The sequence below is a fragment of the Symphalangus syndactylus genome, chromosome Y (genome assembly GCF_028878055.3).
Source record: "Symphalangus syndactylus isolate Jambi chromosome Y, NHGRI_mSymSyn1-v2.1_pri, whole genome shotgun sequence".
Lineage (NCBI taxonomy): Eukaryota > Metazoa > Chordata > Mammalia > Primates > Hylobatidae > Symphalangus > Symphalangus syndactylus.
This window is the reverse complement of record NC_072448.2, coordinates 28,534,765-28,550,000: the sequence shown is the minus strand read 5'-3', so window position 1 is coordinate 28,550,000 and position 15,236 is coordinate 28,534,765. Positions and strand designations below refer to the sequence as shown.

The 15,236-nt window shown below is 56.2% G+C and overlaps 1 pseudogene; it reads left to right on the top strand.

Annotated features, from left to right (window-relative positions):
* Window positions 1-12,368: 12,368 nt before the first annotated feature.
* Window positions 12,369-14,564, top strand: LOC134736095 (cell division cycle protein 27 homolog; annotated as a pseudogene).
* The last annotated feature ends 672 nt before the right edge of the window (window positions 14,565-15,236 follow it).

Sequence of the window (15,236 nt, the reverse complement as noted above, 5' to 3'; positions counted from 1 at the left end):
CCACCCGCCGCGCGGGGCGGCCCCGACGTCCGGGCGGCGAGCGAGAGGCGGACCGCGGGGCCCAGCCCGGGGACAGTCGCGCCGTGCGGCCGCAGCACCCGCGCACCGGCCCGGGTCGAGGCCCGGGGCCAGGCCGAAGCCCGGACCCGAGCCCCGCCCCCCGGCGGGCGCGGGGGCAGGGGTGGCACACGCGCCACACGACGGCCGAGGGAGGCGAGGAGGGCCGACCGAAGCCGACCGGCGCGCCCGCCCCCACGCCCGGGACGAGGGACCGCGACCGGGGCCGAGGCCCCGGCCCGGGCCCCACCCCCCGACCCGGGGAAAGGGCCAGCGGCCGGCAGAGGCGGAAGTCGACCCTCGCGCCACCCATCGCACGAACGCCTGGCCGGGAGGGACCACCGGGCCGCGCTCGGGCGCACGCGCGCGCCGAACGGGGCAACGCCACGCGGGGCAGGAGGAGGGGCTCTCCCCAGACGCCGACGCCCAGGACAGACGCCTCTCAGGGAAGGGCCGCGGCGGGCCCGGGAAGCGAGGCGCACCCGGGGCCGCGCCGACCCGAGGCGGAAGAGCGGGACGGGAGAAGACGAGAACGCCGGGGCGAGGCCGAGGCGACGGGGGAAGGCGCGAGAAACGCGGCCGGCGGGGAAGGGGACACCGCGGGAACCGCGTCGAGCGCAGCCGACCGCGGCCGGGGCACACGCACGGAGGCGGCACCCGGAGCGGAAGACCGGCCTCCGGCGATCCCCGCGGCTCCCCACACCGCCGCCGCAGTCGCGGCCAGCCCCCCGGAACGCCCTCCACCCCCCGCACGCGCCGACCCCCAAAAACCCTCCGGGCGCCCACCGGGCCCAAGCCGGGGCGCGCCACCGACCCGGTCCCGAAAGCGCGCGCGCGCGCCGGGGGGACGCGGACACCGGGCCAAACGGTGGCCGGCGGCGGCGCCCCACGAGGCGGTGCCGGGTTCGGGCCCAGACGGGGCCGCCACCGACGTAAAGCCGGTGCTGAGCCGCTCGGGGAGAGGGGATTCGGCAGGCAGCGGGCGGGGAAGGGGGCGCGCACGCGGAGGGGCGGGGGGCCAGGGACCGCGAGGGCGAGAGCCCCCGGGAGCCCGCTGAGGGGCGGCTCGGGGGAGAAACCTCAGGCGCGGCCGGGCCACCAGGAAAACACCGCCACGGGATCCCACCGCCACAGACACGAGGGCGGTCCCGCGGCGCACCGCCTGGGACGCCGGCCGGCCCTCGGCACCCACCCACCGAGACCCGCCTCCTCACGAGACCCGGGGCCCCGGCCACCGGGCCCCCCACCCCGCGAAGCGACCACAGCCACACACCCGACACCAGGGCCGCATCGCCCGGGATTCTCGTCCATCCTCCGACCCGGTCCCGCTCCGGGAGACCGGCGCGCCCCCACCGCGGGACGCTTTCCCGGGGCCAGGCGGCCCGAACCCTTGCCACGCAAACGCGGGCGCCGGCACCGGTCGCGACTCGGCACGGGAGCGGGCGGAGAGCCGGCTCGACAGCGGAGAGGGGTCACGCGCCGGACGGAACGCCGCGCACACCCCACCGCTCGCGGCACAGCCTCCGAACCGCTAGGACGCCGGGCCCGGCCCGGCGGGATCCTCCCCCGACTCGGAAGGGGGAGGCGCGGGCCACAGTAGGCGACGAGCCACGCTCGGCCCCCACCACCGCGGTCGGGGGCCGGCGGAACCCTCGCTCTCCCCCCCCCTCACCCCACCGAGGGGGGAAGCGGAGGAGGGTCCGCCGCGAGCGAGTCGCTACGGCAAGCGCTACCATCACGCACAGAGAGAGGCGGCGGGCCGGGGGATCCGGTACCCCAACGCACGCCTCTCGGATCGCTAGAGAAGGCTTTCTCACCGAGGGCGGGTCACTCTCCCCACCCGCCAGTCGCCCCTCGTCGGGCCCGCGGAGGCGCTCGGGGACGCCCGGGGATGGGAGGGAGGGGCCTGCGGTAGGAGGAAACGCACAGCCGCGTGCGGCAACCTCGAGCGTTCGCGGTCAGGGCGGGGCGGGGGGGGGGAGACCCGGCTGGTGCGCATGCGCGCAACCCCCCGAGGCCCCGCCCCCCCCCTTCCCACCTCCACCGGCCTCCTTCCTTCCGAGGCGAAGCGCCTCCGAAGTCAACCCACACACGGCCGGTCAGAGGCGGGACGGCAGCCCCTCGGCGGCCGGCCGGCGCACGCGCCACCGGCCCGAGAGCCCACCGCGATCGCTCACACGGGCCCCGCGCGCACCCGCCAGGGGGGAAGCACGGGACACGTGCGCTCGCCGGACCACGCGGCGCCCTTCCCCGCGTGGGAGGGGCGCGTCTCACGCCACCGCCTCGACCCCCCGACACCGACGAGCTCCCTCAGGACCCACGCGCGGACGCCGCGGCGGCGACCGGAAGAGGGGGCGCCGGGGGCGGGAAAGACACACGACCGCTCGGCCTCGGGCACCTGAGGGACAACCCGGAGCGCTCCAGGAGCACCGCAAAGGCCCAGGCGGAGCCCACGCTCGCGCGACCCCCAAGAGGGCAGCACGACGGGCCGGCGGGACGGCACCCCACCGCCGCGGAGGGGGGCCGCCCGCGAGTCGACAACCACAGGAGGCGAGAGCGAGGGGTGCCCGCCGCGTCAGAGGACCCCGCCGACCCACGCCGCGTGGCGGAAGGCAGGGACGGGACAGCGAGGTCGGGCCGGGTTCCGCGCCCCTCGCCTTCCCCAGCGCACCACCCGCAGGCGGGGAGGAGAGACGAGGGGCCCCCGCGGGCGGAGCGAGAAGAACGGTCCCATTCGCCACGAATGTCCGCCCCTCGCCCGTCGCGGCTCGGACCCTGCCCGGGAGAGCATGACGCCACCACATCGATCACGAGGAGCCCCCCCCAAGGAGCGGGAGGCGGCCAGCCGGCCAGCCAGCGAGCCGATCAGCCCGGCCGTTCCCCGCTCTGGGGGGGGGGGGAGGGGCGGCGGACAACCCAGCGGAAACGAGGACGCCTGACACGCGCGGCACGGAGCCAACGGGGTGGGGTTGTCACGGCCGCCCCGGGTGCCCGCAGCGGGGAGCGCACGGGGGCAGGGTAGCCCTCGCCGCCTTCCCCGCCGCCCCCAGGCGGGGGGTCAGAGACCCGGACCCGGGCCGGCACCGGGGGGCGGGAGTCGGGGCGCTCGGATGCACGAGAGAGCAGCAGGCTCACGGGCCCCAGCAGGCGGCTCAAGCAGGAGCAGGGCCGGCTAGCCGGGTCACCGGTAGGCCAGAGCCCCGCACGCATCCAGAGGCCCAACCCCTCCAGCGACAGGTCGCCAGAGGACAGCGTGTCAGCAATAACCCGGTGGCCCAAAATGCCGACTCGCAGTGAGAGATATACCTGCCCCGGGGGCAGGAGGGCGAGTCACCGACACCGCCGCCGGCCCAGGGGACCCACGACACGGACATCTGTCCCCAAAAACGCCACCATCGCAGCCAGACACGGAGCACCCCGGACCCTCTGGTCTACCCCAGGACACACGCGGGAGCAGCCCCGGGCCAGGGACGCCCTCCCGGCCACCCGTGCCACACGCAGGGGCCGGCCCGCATCTCCGGAGCGAGACCCGGAAGCATTTTCGGCCGGCCCCTCGTACGACCGGGACACGCGGGGGACCGAAGGCCGGCCGGGCGTGACCTCTCGGGGCCGCACGCGCGCTCAGGGAGCGCTCCCCGACTCCTCACGGGGACTCGCCAGAAAAGATGACTTGGCAGAGGGACCGCTCCCCGGCACCCGAGGGACGGGGGCAGGACGGTCCCCGGCTCCCCCACGGGGACGCGGAAACAAATTCGACCGCCGCCTCAGACGGCCAGGACGCGCGCGGGCCCGGCAAATGGCGTCCCCAGGCTCCCGGGCCACGCGCGGCCGGTCCCCGCGGGTCGCGGCTCGGGCCTCGGGAGCCGCGGCGTGCTGGTCGACCGGCCCGGGCAGTCCCCACACCCGGCTCGGGCTCAGAAGCGCAGCGACAGCCTCTCCCCCACATAAACCTGCACGCCCGAGCTCTGAGTCACAGGCGACGCGCCACCGCTCTGGCGCCACCGGGCCAGCCCGGCTGACGACCGCGGGCTTTCCGGAGCTCTGCCTCGCTCACAGCAGGGACGGTCCCCTCCTTCGGCAGCTGCCACCGCAGCTCCGGAAGCCCAGAGGACGGTATAAAAGCGGCCGCCAGATGGAGCCCGACAACCGTCGCCAACGTCAGCGAGAGCGATCCGGTCGGCAGGGCGGCCCGTGGACCGCAAAACCGAAACCGTGAGTCGAGAAGCTCTTCCCGGGGCCGAAAACGCAGCCCCTCTCCCCCATCTCCACAGAAACCGTCCCCAAAGCGCGTCTCCGCATCGACCGCGACAGAGTCAGAAGACAACTCACGGCGTCTGGGTGTTTGGAGATGCATCTCGGAGGGAGGGAGGGAGGGAGGGAGAGAGACAGGACAAACGAGGACTCGGTCGCGGGTCGTTGAGGACACAGGGAGACGCAGAATGCGTAGGCTCTTCGAGAGCCCACACAAAGGCAGACAGAGGAAGAGAAAGAGGGAGGGAGGGAGGCAGGGAGGGAAGGAGGAAGGGAGGCAGGGAGGGAACGCAGAAAAGAGACAGACGGTGAAAGGAAAGGAGGGAGGGAAGGGAGCGGGGAGGGAGGAAGAAAATGGAGAACACAGAGACCATTTAAAAAACGGAGACGAAGAAACAAAACTTCTTAAACATTCCATTTTACAAAGAGAGATAGAAAGGAAAGAAACATGAAAAAAGAGAGAAAGAACGAGGAAAGACACGAAGGCAAGAAGGGAAACACAAACAGAGAGGAAGGACAAAAGAAGCAAAGACAGGGAAGGAAACACACATAAAGCACGAAAGAAAAAAGAACAGAAAGAGGGAAAGGAAGGAAGAAGGAAGAAAAACGTAAGGAAGGAGAGAAAGGAAGAAAGGAAGGAAGAAAAGCATAAAGGAGAGAAAGAGAGCAGGAAAGAACACGGAGACAAACAGTCACAAACACGTTTATCTATTTATAAACGTGCATATATAACATTCTTTATACAGAAACAAATGTATGTGTTTCTATGTAACTGCTTATATATCGATATTTACTTATTTACGTAGAAGCACCCGTATCTGTATAGAATAGGTATATGTATTTATCGTATACAAATATGTTGACTTACACATCCACGTAAGCATCTGTATATACATAGACCCATCAACACAAGCACTCACGTTTATATATAAAAGTATAAAAACGTCTACATCTGTAAACGTACGTACATACATAGAAATGGAAAAAAAGACCTACCCTACGAGAAGTCAATAGGCCGGCGCGGTGGCTCACGCCCGTCATCCCAGCATTTTGAGAGGCCGAGGTGGGCGCATCACCTGAGGTCGGGAGTTGGAGACCAGCCTGACCGACACGGTGAAACCCCGTCTCTGCTAAAAATACAAAACTTCAGCCAGGCGTGGGGGTGCATCCCTGTAACCCCAGCTACTCAGGAGGCTGAGGCAGGAAAATCGCCGGAACCCGGGAGGCGGATGGTGCGGTGAGACAAGATCACGCCATTGCACTCCAGCCGGTGAAACAAGAGTGAAACTGTCTCAAAAAGACGAAACAGAAGAAAGAAAAAGAAAGGAAGAAAGAAAGAGAGAAAGAAAAAAGAAACAGAGAGAAAGAGTGAAAGAAAGAAAGAAAGAAAGAGAAAGAAAGAAAGAGAAAGAGAGAAAGAGAGAAAGAAAGAAAGAAAGAAAGAAAGAAAGAAAGAAAGAAAGAAAGAAAGAGGCTAGGCACGGTGGCTCACGCCGGTAATCCCAGCACTTTGGGAGGCCAAGGCAGGCGGATCACCGGAGGTTGGGAGTCTGAGACCAGCCTGACCAACGTGAAGAAACACCGTCTCTACAAAGAATACAAAATTAGCCGGGCATGGTGGCACACGCCTGTAATCCCAGCTACTAGGGAGGCAGGAGAGTCGCTTGAACCTGCGAGGCAGAGGTTGCGGTGATCCGACATCTCTAGCCTGGGCAACAAGAGTGAAACTCTGTCTCAAAAAAAAAAAAGAAAGAAAAAGAAGATAGAAAGAAAGAAAAGGAAAGAAAGAAAGAAAGAAAGAAAGAAAGAAAGAAAGAAAGAAAGAGAAAGAAAGAGACCAGGCGCGGTGGCTCACAACTGTAATCCCAGCACTCTGGGAGGCCGAGGTGGGAGGATCACCTGAGGTCAGGAGTTTGAGTCCAGCCGCAACATGGAGAAACGCCGTCTCTACTAAAACTACAAAATTAGCCGGGCGTGGTGGCGCAGGCCTGTAATCCCAGCTACTCGGGGGGCTGAGGTAGGAGAATCGCTTGAACCTGGGAGGCGGAGGTTGCGGTGAGCCGAGATCGCGCCACTGCACTCCAGCCTGGGCAACGAGAGCGAAACTCCGTCTCCAAAAAAAAAAAAAAAAAAAAAGGAAAAAAATGAAACAAGAAAGAAAGAAGAAAGAAGAAAGAAGAAAGAAAGAAAGAGAAAGGAAAAAGAAACAGAAACAGTGAAAGAAAGAAAGAAAAAGAAAGGAAAGAGAGAGAGAGAAAGAAGAAAGAAAGAAAGAAAGAAAGAAAGAAAGAAAGAAAGAAAGAAAGGAAAGAAAGAAAGAAAGAAAGAAAGAAAGAAAGAAAGAAAGAAAGAAAGAAAGAAAGAGGCTAGGCACGGTGGCTCACGCCGGTAATCCCAGCACTTTGGGAGGCCAAGGCAGGCGGATCACCGGAGGTTGGGAGTCTGAGACCAGCCTGACCAACGTGAAGAAACACCGTCTCTACAAAGAATACAAAATTAGCCGGGCATGGTGGCACACGCCTGTAATCCCAGCTACTAGGGAGGCAGGAGAGTCGCTTGAACCTGCGAGGCAGAGGTTGCGGTGATCCGACATCTCTAGCCTGGGCAACAAGAGTGAAACTCCGTCTCCAAAAAAAAAAAAAAAAAAAAGGAAAAAAATGAAACAAGAAAGAAAGAAGAAAGAAGAAAGAAAGAAAGAGAAAGGAAAAAGAAACAGAAACAGTGAAAGAAAGAAAGAAAAAGAAAGGAAAGAGAGAGAGAGAAAGAAGAAAGAAAGAAAGAAAGAAAGAAAGAAAGAAAGAAAGAAAGAAAGAAGAAAGAAAGAAAGAAAGAAAGAAAGAAAGAAAGAAAGAAAGAGGCTAGGCACGGTGGCTCACGCCGGTAATCCCAGCACTTTGGGAGGCCAAGGCAGGCGGATCACCGGAGGTTGGGAGTCTGAGACCAGCCTGACCAACGTGAAGAAACACCGTCTCTACAAAGAATACAAAATTAGCCGGGCATGGTGGCACACGCCTGTAATCCCAGCTACTAGGGAGGCAGGAGAGTCGCTTGAACCTGCGAGGCAGAGGTTGCGGTGATCCGACATCTCTAGCCTGGGCAACAAGAGTGAAACTCCGTCTCCAAAAAAAAAAAAAAAAAACGAAAAAAATGAAACAAGAAAGAAAGAAGAAAGAGAAAGAAAGAAAGAAAGAAAGAAAGAAAGAAAGAAAGAAAGAAAGAGGCTAGGCACGGTGGCTCACGCCGGTAATCCCAGCACTTTGGGAGGCCAAGGCAGGCGGATCACCTGAGGTTGGGAGTTTGAGACCAGCCTGACCAACGTAAAGAAACACCATCTCTACAAAGAATACAAAATTAGCCGGGCATGGTGGCACATGCCTGTAATCCCAGCTACTAGGGAGGCAGGAGAGTCGCTTGAACCTGGGAGACAGAGGTTGCGGTGAGCCGAGATCTCTAGCCTGGGCAACAAGGGTGAAACTCTGTGTCAAAAAAAATAAAGAAAAAGAAGATGAAAGAAAGAAAGAAAGAAAGAAAGAAGAAAGAAAGAGAGAGAGAGAGAGAGAGAAAGAAAGAAAGAAAGAAAGAAAGAAAGAAAGAAAGAAAGAAAGGAAAGAAAGAAGGAAAGAAAGAGAGAGAGAGAGAGAAAGAAAGAAAGAAAGGAAAGAAAGAAGGAAAGAAAGAGAGAGAGAGAAAGAAAGAAAGAAAGAAAGAAAGAAAGAAAGGAAAGAAAGAAGAAAGAATGAAAGAAAGAAAGAAAGAAAGAAAGGAAGAAAGAAAGAAGGAAAGAAAGAAAGAAAGAAAGAAAGAAAGAAAGAAAGAAAGAAAGAAAGAGAAGGAAAGAGGCCAGGCACGGTGGCTCACACCTGTAATCCCCACACTTTGGGAGGCCGAGGTGCTAGGATCACCTGAGGTCAGGAGTTTGAGTCCAGCCGCAACATGGAGAAACCCCGTCTCTACTAAAACTACAAAATTAGCCGGGCGTGGTGGTGCAGGCCTGTAATCCCAGCTACTCGGGAGGCTGAGGTAGGAGAATCGCTTGAACCTGGGTTGCGGAGGTTGCGGTGAGCCGAGATGGCGCCATTGCACTCCAGCCTGGGCAACGAGAGTGAAACTCCGTCTCCAAAAAAAACTAAAGGAAAAAATGAAACAAGAAATAAAGAAAGAAGAAAGAAAGAACGAAAGAAAGAACGAAAGAACGAAAGAACGAAAGAAAGAAAGAAAGAAAGAAAGAAAGAAAGAAAGAAAGAAAGAAAGAAGAAAAGGCAAGGCAAATCTACCTGCTTTCACTACATCTGGGGAGAATCAGGAAAGTCACCACTAACAAGGCCTAAAGTGGGGCTGCCGTCTGTAAAACCCGAACAGAAGAGTCCACGCGGGTTAAAGACACGAAGAAAGACAAGGAAACAAAGGATCAAAGAGAAGAACCATCTGGCCCAGCCAGGGTCTGTCTCTGAGATTGTCTGGGCAACCAGGGAGTGGGACGGAGGGAGGGCGGTCCTCCGAGACTCCGTCTCAGAAATATAACTCATGATAATAAAAAAAGATTCAGTTACCAAAAAAATCACGCATCATTCGTAACGTGTTTGATGCCTCGAAAGGCGAGAGGCGTATGTGTATGTCACTGTGGGCTCGTTTTCTTTTTTTCCTCTTCTCCCGGAAACTCACTTTTTAATTATTTTGTTTCATTTCATTTTTCTTTTTATTGTTTTGAGACGGAGTCTCGCTCTGTCGGCCAGGCTGGGGTGCAGTGGCGCGATCTCGGCTCACTGCAACCTCCGCCTTCCAGGTTCAAGCGATTCTCCTGCCTCAGCTCGGCCTCCCGAGTAGCCGGGATTACAGACGTACAGCACCGCGCCCGGCTAATTTTGTGTATTTTGAGTAGAGACCGGGTTTCACCATACTGGCCCTGCTGGTCTGACCGCCTCGTGATCCACCGGCCTCGGCCTCCCGAAGTGCTGGGATGACAGGCTTGAGCCACGGCACAGGGCCTATTTATTTATTTTATTCTATTTTATTTTATTTTTATTTTCTTGATGGATTTTTATTTATGGGTTTATTTATTTTATTTTATTTTTCGGAGACGTAGTTTCGCTGTTGTTGCTCAGACCGGAGTGCAATGGCGCGATCTCGGCTCACCGCAACCTCCGCCTCCCGGGTTCAAGCAATTCTCCTGCCTCGGCCTTCCTAGCAGCTGGGATTACAGGCATGTGGCACCACGCCGGGCTAATTTTGTATTTTCAATTGAGACGGGATTTCTCCATGTTTTTCAGGCTTGTCTCCAACTCCCGACCTCAGGTGACGCGCCCAGCTCTGTCTCCCAAAGTGATGGGATTACAGGCATGAGCCGCCGTGCCCGGCCTATTGTATTGTATCGTATTGTATTGTATTGTATTGTATTGTATTGTATTGTATCGTATCGTATCGTATCGTATCGTATCGTACCGTACCGTACCGTACCGTACCGTACCGTACCGTACCGTACCGTACTGTATGGTGTTGACTTATTTTATTTATTTAGTTTTATGTTATTTTCTTTGTTTGTTTGTTTTGGCCTGACCAAACGTCCATCAGACCCAGTCGTCGAAGTGGCGCTTCCCTTGGCAACAAGGGAGGGAGGAAGTTGGAGATGAGGGTGGGGGCGGTGGAGAAGACACAGTTGCCCCAGGCTGTGCGCAGGCGGCCTGAGATTCCTTCCTCTGTGAGGCCTCCCTTTTCAGAGTAACAGTGGCCGCTAGGTGATGCCCGACGTCTACCAATGAGAGTGTCAGCCCGGAATGAATTGGGATCGCCTGGAGGGGGATGGGGGAGGGGGAAGGATGGAGGCCCCCACAGCACAGTGGGTCACCGCGCCCTCCCAGGCGATCCCCACAACTACTCGACCAGGGACTCTGGGGGGAGGCAGCCTGAGCCCCCACCCATCGGATCATCTGGAACTTCCGTCCAGAGACCAGAGACCGACTGGGAATTCTCTCCCTCAAGGTCCAAATCGAAAAGAATCACTGGCACAGACACCGGGACTGAGGCCATTTCTAAAAGACTGGTTTCTGCGTTTTTGGTATATCCGTGTATGTCTGTAACACAAAATTACTTATTTTAAACGATTTTTGTCCTCCTGACGTGTACGGTCCTGTGGTAGACAGACCAGGGGACTCCTCAGCTCAGAGTCCGTGAGGCCAGAAGGTGACGTCCTAAATTTCTATTTAGAATGAATTTAAGCACACCAGCCAAGCACTCTGCCGTGAAACTGTCGGCGGGAAGACAAGCGGGTGGGGGCGGGGGGGAGGTGGGGAAGCCGGGCGCGGTAGGTCCACGCCTGTCATCCCCGCAGTTTTGGGAGGCCAAGGGCAGGTGGATCCCTCGATCCAAGCCTTTGGCAACGTGGCGAAACCTCGTCCCTAAAAAAAAACACAAAAACTAACTGGTTTCATAACTTGGACTCCAAGTTAATAAATAGATAAATAGGCCGGGGGCGGTGGCTCACGCCTGTCATCCCAGCACTTTAGGAGGCCCAGACGGACGGATCACGGGGTCAGGAGATCGAGACCATCGTGGCTACCGCAGTGAAACCCCGTCTCTACTCAAAATACAAAAAGTTAGTCAGGCGCGGTGGCGGGCGCCTGTAGTCCCAGCTACTTGGGAGGCTGGGGCAGAAGGTCGTGAACCCGGGAGGCAGAGCTTGCAGTGAGCCGAGATCGCGCCGCTGCACTCCAGCCTGGGCAACAGAGCGAGAGTCTGTCTCGAAAAGAAACAAACAAATAAATAAATAAATAAATAAATAAATAAATAAATGTCAGTAAATACATGGATTAAAATTGAAAACTAAAAAAAAAAAAAAAAAAAAATGTAGCCGGCCGGGCGCGATGGCTCACGCCTGTCATCCCAGCAATTTGGGAGGCCGAGGCGGGCAGATCAACTGGGGTCGCCAGTTCGTTCGAGACCAGCCTGACCCACATGGAGAAATGCCGTCTCTACTAACAATACAAAATCAGCCGGGTGTGGTGGCCCATGCCTGTAATCCCAGCTACTCAGGAGGCTGAGGCAGGAGAGTCACTTGAACACGGGAGGTGGAGGTTGCGGCGAGCCGAGATGGTGCCATTGCACTCCGGCGTGGGCACCAAGAGTGAAACTCCTTCCCCCGCCCCCCAAAAAATTAAGTGCTGTGTTCTGTTATTTTTGCTTCCTACCCTGAGAAGAACATAATACAGCTGTTGTCTGTCTGCCTGCCTGCCTGCCTGCCTGCCTGCCTGCCTGCCTGCCTGTGACAGGGCCTCACTGTCTTTCGCCCAGACTGGAGTGCAGTGACACCATTCATTATGGCTCACTGGCTGCAGCCTCAACCTGCCCAGGGTTAGGCGATTCCTCAAGGGATCCTACGGCCTCGGCCTCCCAAAGTGCTGGGGTTGCAGGCGTGAGCCACCAGCACCCGGCCCGAGTTAATACGTCTTGTCTCACTACGTCTTAACCACACACCCATGAAGGACTCAAGTCAAGAGAGAGTCGGCAAGAGACTCTCAGCATTCTCTTCCGAAAGCACGTGTGTCCCGAGCTCCTGTGGTTTTAGGTGGCCACGCGTAGAGGAGAGATTTCCAATGTTTCCAGAGCGGTGCGAGCCACAGCCATTCGGGGCATCCGAGCCGGAGATGGGGTTTCTGACAGCGACTTGAGGGCCAGGAAGGGCCAGAATCTGCCAAGGCCCGTGTTCCAGGGTGGGGCCCGATGGAACCCAAGGTAGAGGGAGTCCGCCGTCCGCACAGAGAGAGCCCCAGCCCTAGGCCCCACTGTGCAGACCGAATCAGAAGGAAGAGAGTCCTTCGTCCTACATGCCACATCCCTCCACCGAACTTGGGAGCGGAAACATGGAAACCCCGTGTTTCCAAACGTGAGGTGACTCTCGGTTTACAATGGGTCACAAGGGGCCGGGCTCTCCGGAGTCCGCAGGATAAAGAAGTCATTTCTTGCTCGGCCTCCCCCATCCCCTGGTAACTGTCGCTGGTGACTTTAAATGAGCCGGGGCCGGCAGGCCCAGGAGCCGCTACGGGGGGAGGGGGCGGGGGGGTGTGCCTCAGGCACTGCAGAAAGGAAGTGGGCCTGAGCCCGGAGGATGACGGTGCTGCAGGAACCCGTCCGGGCAGCTATATGGCAAGCACTAAACCGCTATGCTTACCGAGATGCGGTTTTCCTCGCAGAACGCCTTTATGCAGAAGTACACTCAGAGGAAGCCTCGTTTTTACTGGAGACCTGTTCTTACCGCTCAGGAAAGGCCTACAAAGCATATAGACTCTTGAAAGGACACAGTTGTGCTACACCTCAATGCAAATACCTGCTTGCAAAATGTCGTCTTGATCTCAGCAAGCTTGCAGAAGGCGAACGAATCTTATCCGGTGGGGTGTTTAATAAACAGAAAAGCCATGATGATATCGTTACTCATATGTTATTGAGTTTGGTGATTCGGCTTGCTTTACTCTCTCATCGTTGGGACACGTATATCGCAAGACAGATCCGCTTGCCAAAGCATCGGAGTGTTACCCAAAGGGCCTTCGTTTCAAGCCTTTCTTCTGGTATCCCTTTGAATCATTCTGTGAAATAGGTGAAAAGCCGGATCCTGACCAAACGTTTAAATTCACATCTTTACAGAACTTTAGCAACGGTCTGCCCAACCGTTGCACCACACAAGTACCTCGTCATAGTTTATGTCACAGACAGCCTGAGACCCTTCTTACGGAAACACCCCAGGACACAATTGAATTAAACAGATTGAATTGAGAATCTTCCAATTCAAAGTACTCCTTGAATACAGATTCCCCAGTGTCTTCCATTGATTCAGCTGTCATTTCACCTGATACCGTCCCACTGGGAACAGGAACTTCCATATTATCTACGCAGGTTCAAAAGAAGCCAAAAGCTGGTCGAAGTTTATCAGGACGACCAGCAGCTGTTAGTCCATTAACTCCAAGTGTTGGGATTTTGCCATTAGAAACCCCAAGTCCGGGAGATGGATGGATCCTATTTACAAAACTACACTAGTATTAGACACCTCCTGTCACTGACGTGCCATCCACCGGAGCCCCTTCAAAAAAGCCTGTTGCCAGAATCGGCCGAACTGGAGCACAGTCTGTCTTCTCACAGAGTGGACATAGCCGAGAGGTAACTCCAATTCTTGCAAAAACACAAAGTTCTGGTCCACAAACAAGGGCATCACCTCAGGTATCGAGCCCCACTGTGGCATCTCCCCTAAATGCACTGCCTCGAAGAAATCCATGACTCTTGACTAGTGACAGCTCCACAACCAAGGAGAATAGGAAAAAAGTTAAAAATGAAGTGTCCACCTGAAATCCCAAACAGAAAAACAAAAAGTAAAACTAACGAAGGAGGAGTAACTCGACCTCACATCGATGGCAGCCTGGAAATGACAAAATTGGACTCTTCCATCATTTCAGAAGGGAAAATATCCGCAATCACACCTCAGATTCAGGCTTTTAATCTACGAAAAGCAGCAGCCGAAGGCTTGATGAGCCTTCTTCGTGAAAGGGGGAAAGGTTATGTAGCTTTGTGTTCTCACCACTGCACACAAGCTATCGATATTTGGAGCCATCCACCTTCTCCCCACCACGATGCCGGTAGGGTACTGTGCCACATCGGAAGGGCCTATTTTGAGCTTTCAGAGTCCACGCAAGCTGAAAGAATCTTCTCAGAGGTTAGAAGGATGGAGAATTACAGGGTCGAAGGCATGGAGCTCTGCTCCGCAACACTCTGGCATCCTCAAAAAGATGTTGCTCTTTGAGTTCTGTCAAAAGACTTGACAGACGTGGATAAAAATTCGCCAGCCAGAGGCCTGGCGTGCCGCAGGGAACTGTTTCCGCTTGCAACGGGGACACGATATGGCAATTAAATTCTTCCAGAGAGCTATCGAAGTGGATCCAAATCATGCTTAGGCCTCTACTGCATTAGGGCGGGAGTTTGTCTTCACTGTAGAATGGGACAAAGCATTAGCTTGTTTTCGAAATGCTATCAGAGTCCATCCTAGACATTGTAACGCATGGTAAGCGGCAATGAAGTGTAAAGACAAGCTCTTATCGACGGTGCCGGTGCTCGCTGATTTTTCTCGTTAGATAGCTCTTTATTGCCATGAATTTGGTTACAGATACCTAGGGATGGTACATACTGGTCAATAACGTCTAACTGAAATGCTCTCTTACGAAATGTATGTCTTTAACAAACTCTTAAATTAACTCCCGATAATGGAATACCAGATCCTTATACTCAACAGTTGCAGTCTTCTACCAAACTTTTGCAGATACTGTAGTTGTCTTTCGTTTGTGTGTGTGTTTCTTTAGTTTTGTGACTGGATGTGTTACTTTTTCTTTGAACACCGAAATGGTGATGGGGACAAAAAGTGCTTGGGAAATTGGAAAGGAACAGCATAATCCACTTATCGGATAATAGAAAAAAATATTGCAACGATTCACTGGTTGCTGCTTTTTGACAGTGTTCCAGTTGATGGAGTTACTATTAAGAAGTCAGTGTACCCTTTTATTTAGCAGTATCTCCGTTTTACTGTTTTGTACTTGCGTATCAGTAGACACATCGGAAATTACTGCCTAGGTCATATTGTTATCAACCGAATAAGATACGAAAACGTTTGGTCCTACTTCTGCCTCAACACCATACGTGCCGTTGACATTGGTTGTATTTTTCTGGACTGACTTCATAGTTTACACATCAGGTGGCCGGGCGCGGTGGCTCAAGCCTGTCATCCCAGCACTTCGGGAGGCCCAGGCGGGCGGATCACGAGGTCAGGAGATCGAGACCATCCTGGCTAACACGGTGAAACCCCGTCTCTACTAAAAATACAGAAAATTAGCCGGGCGTGTTGGCGGGCGCCTGTAGTCCCAGCTACTCGGGAGGCTGAGGCAGGAGAATGGCGTGAACCC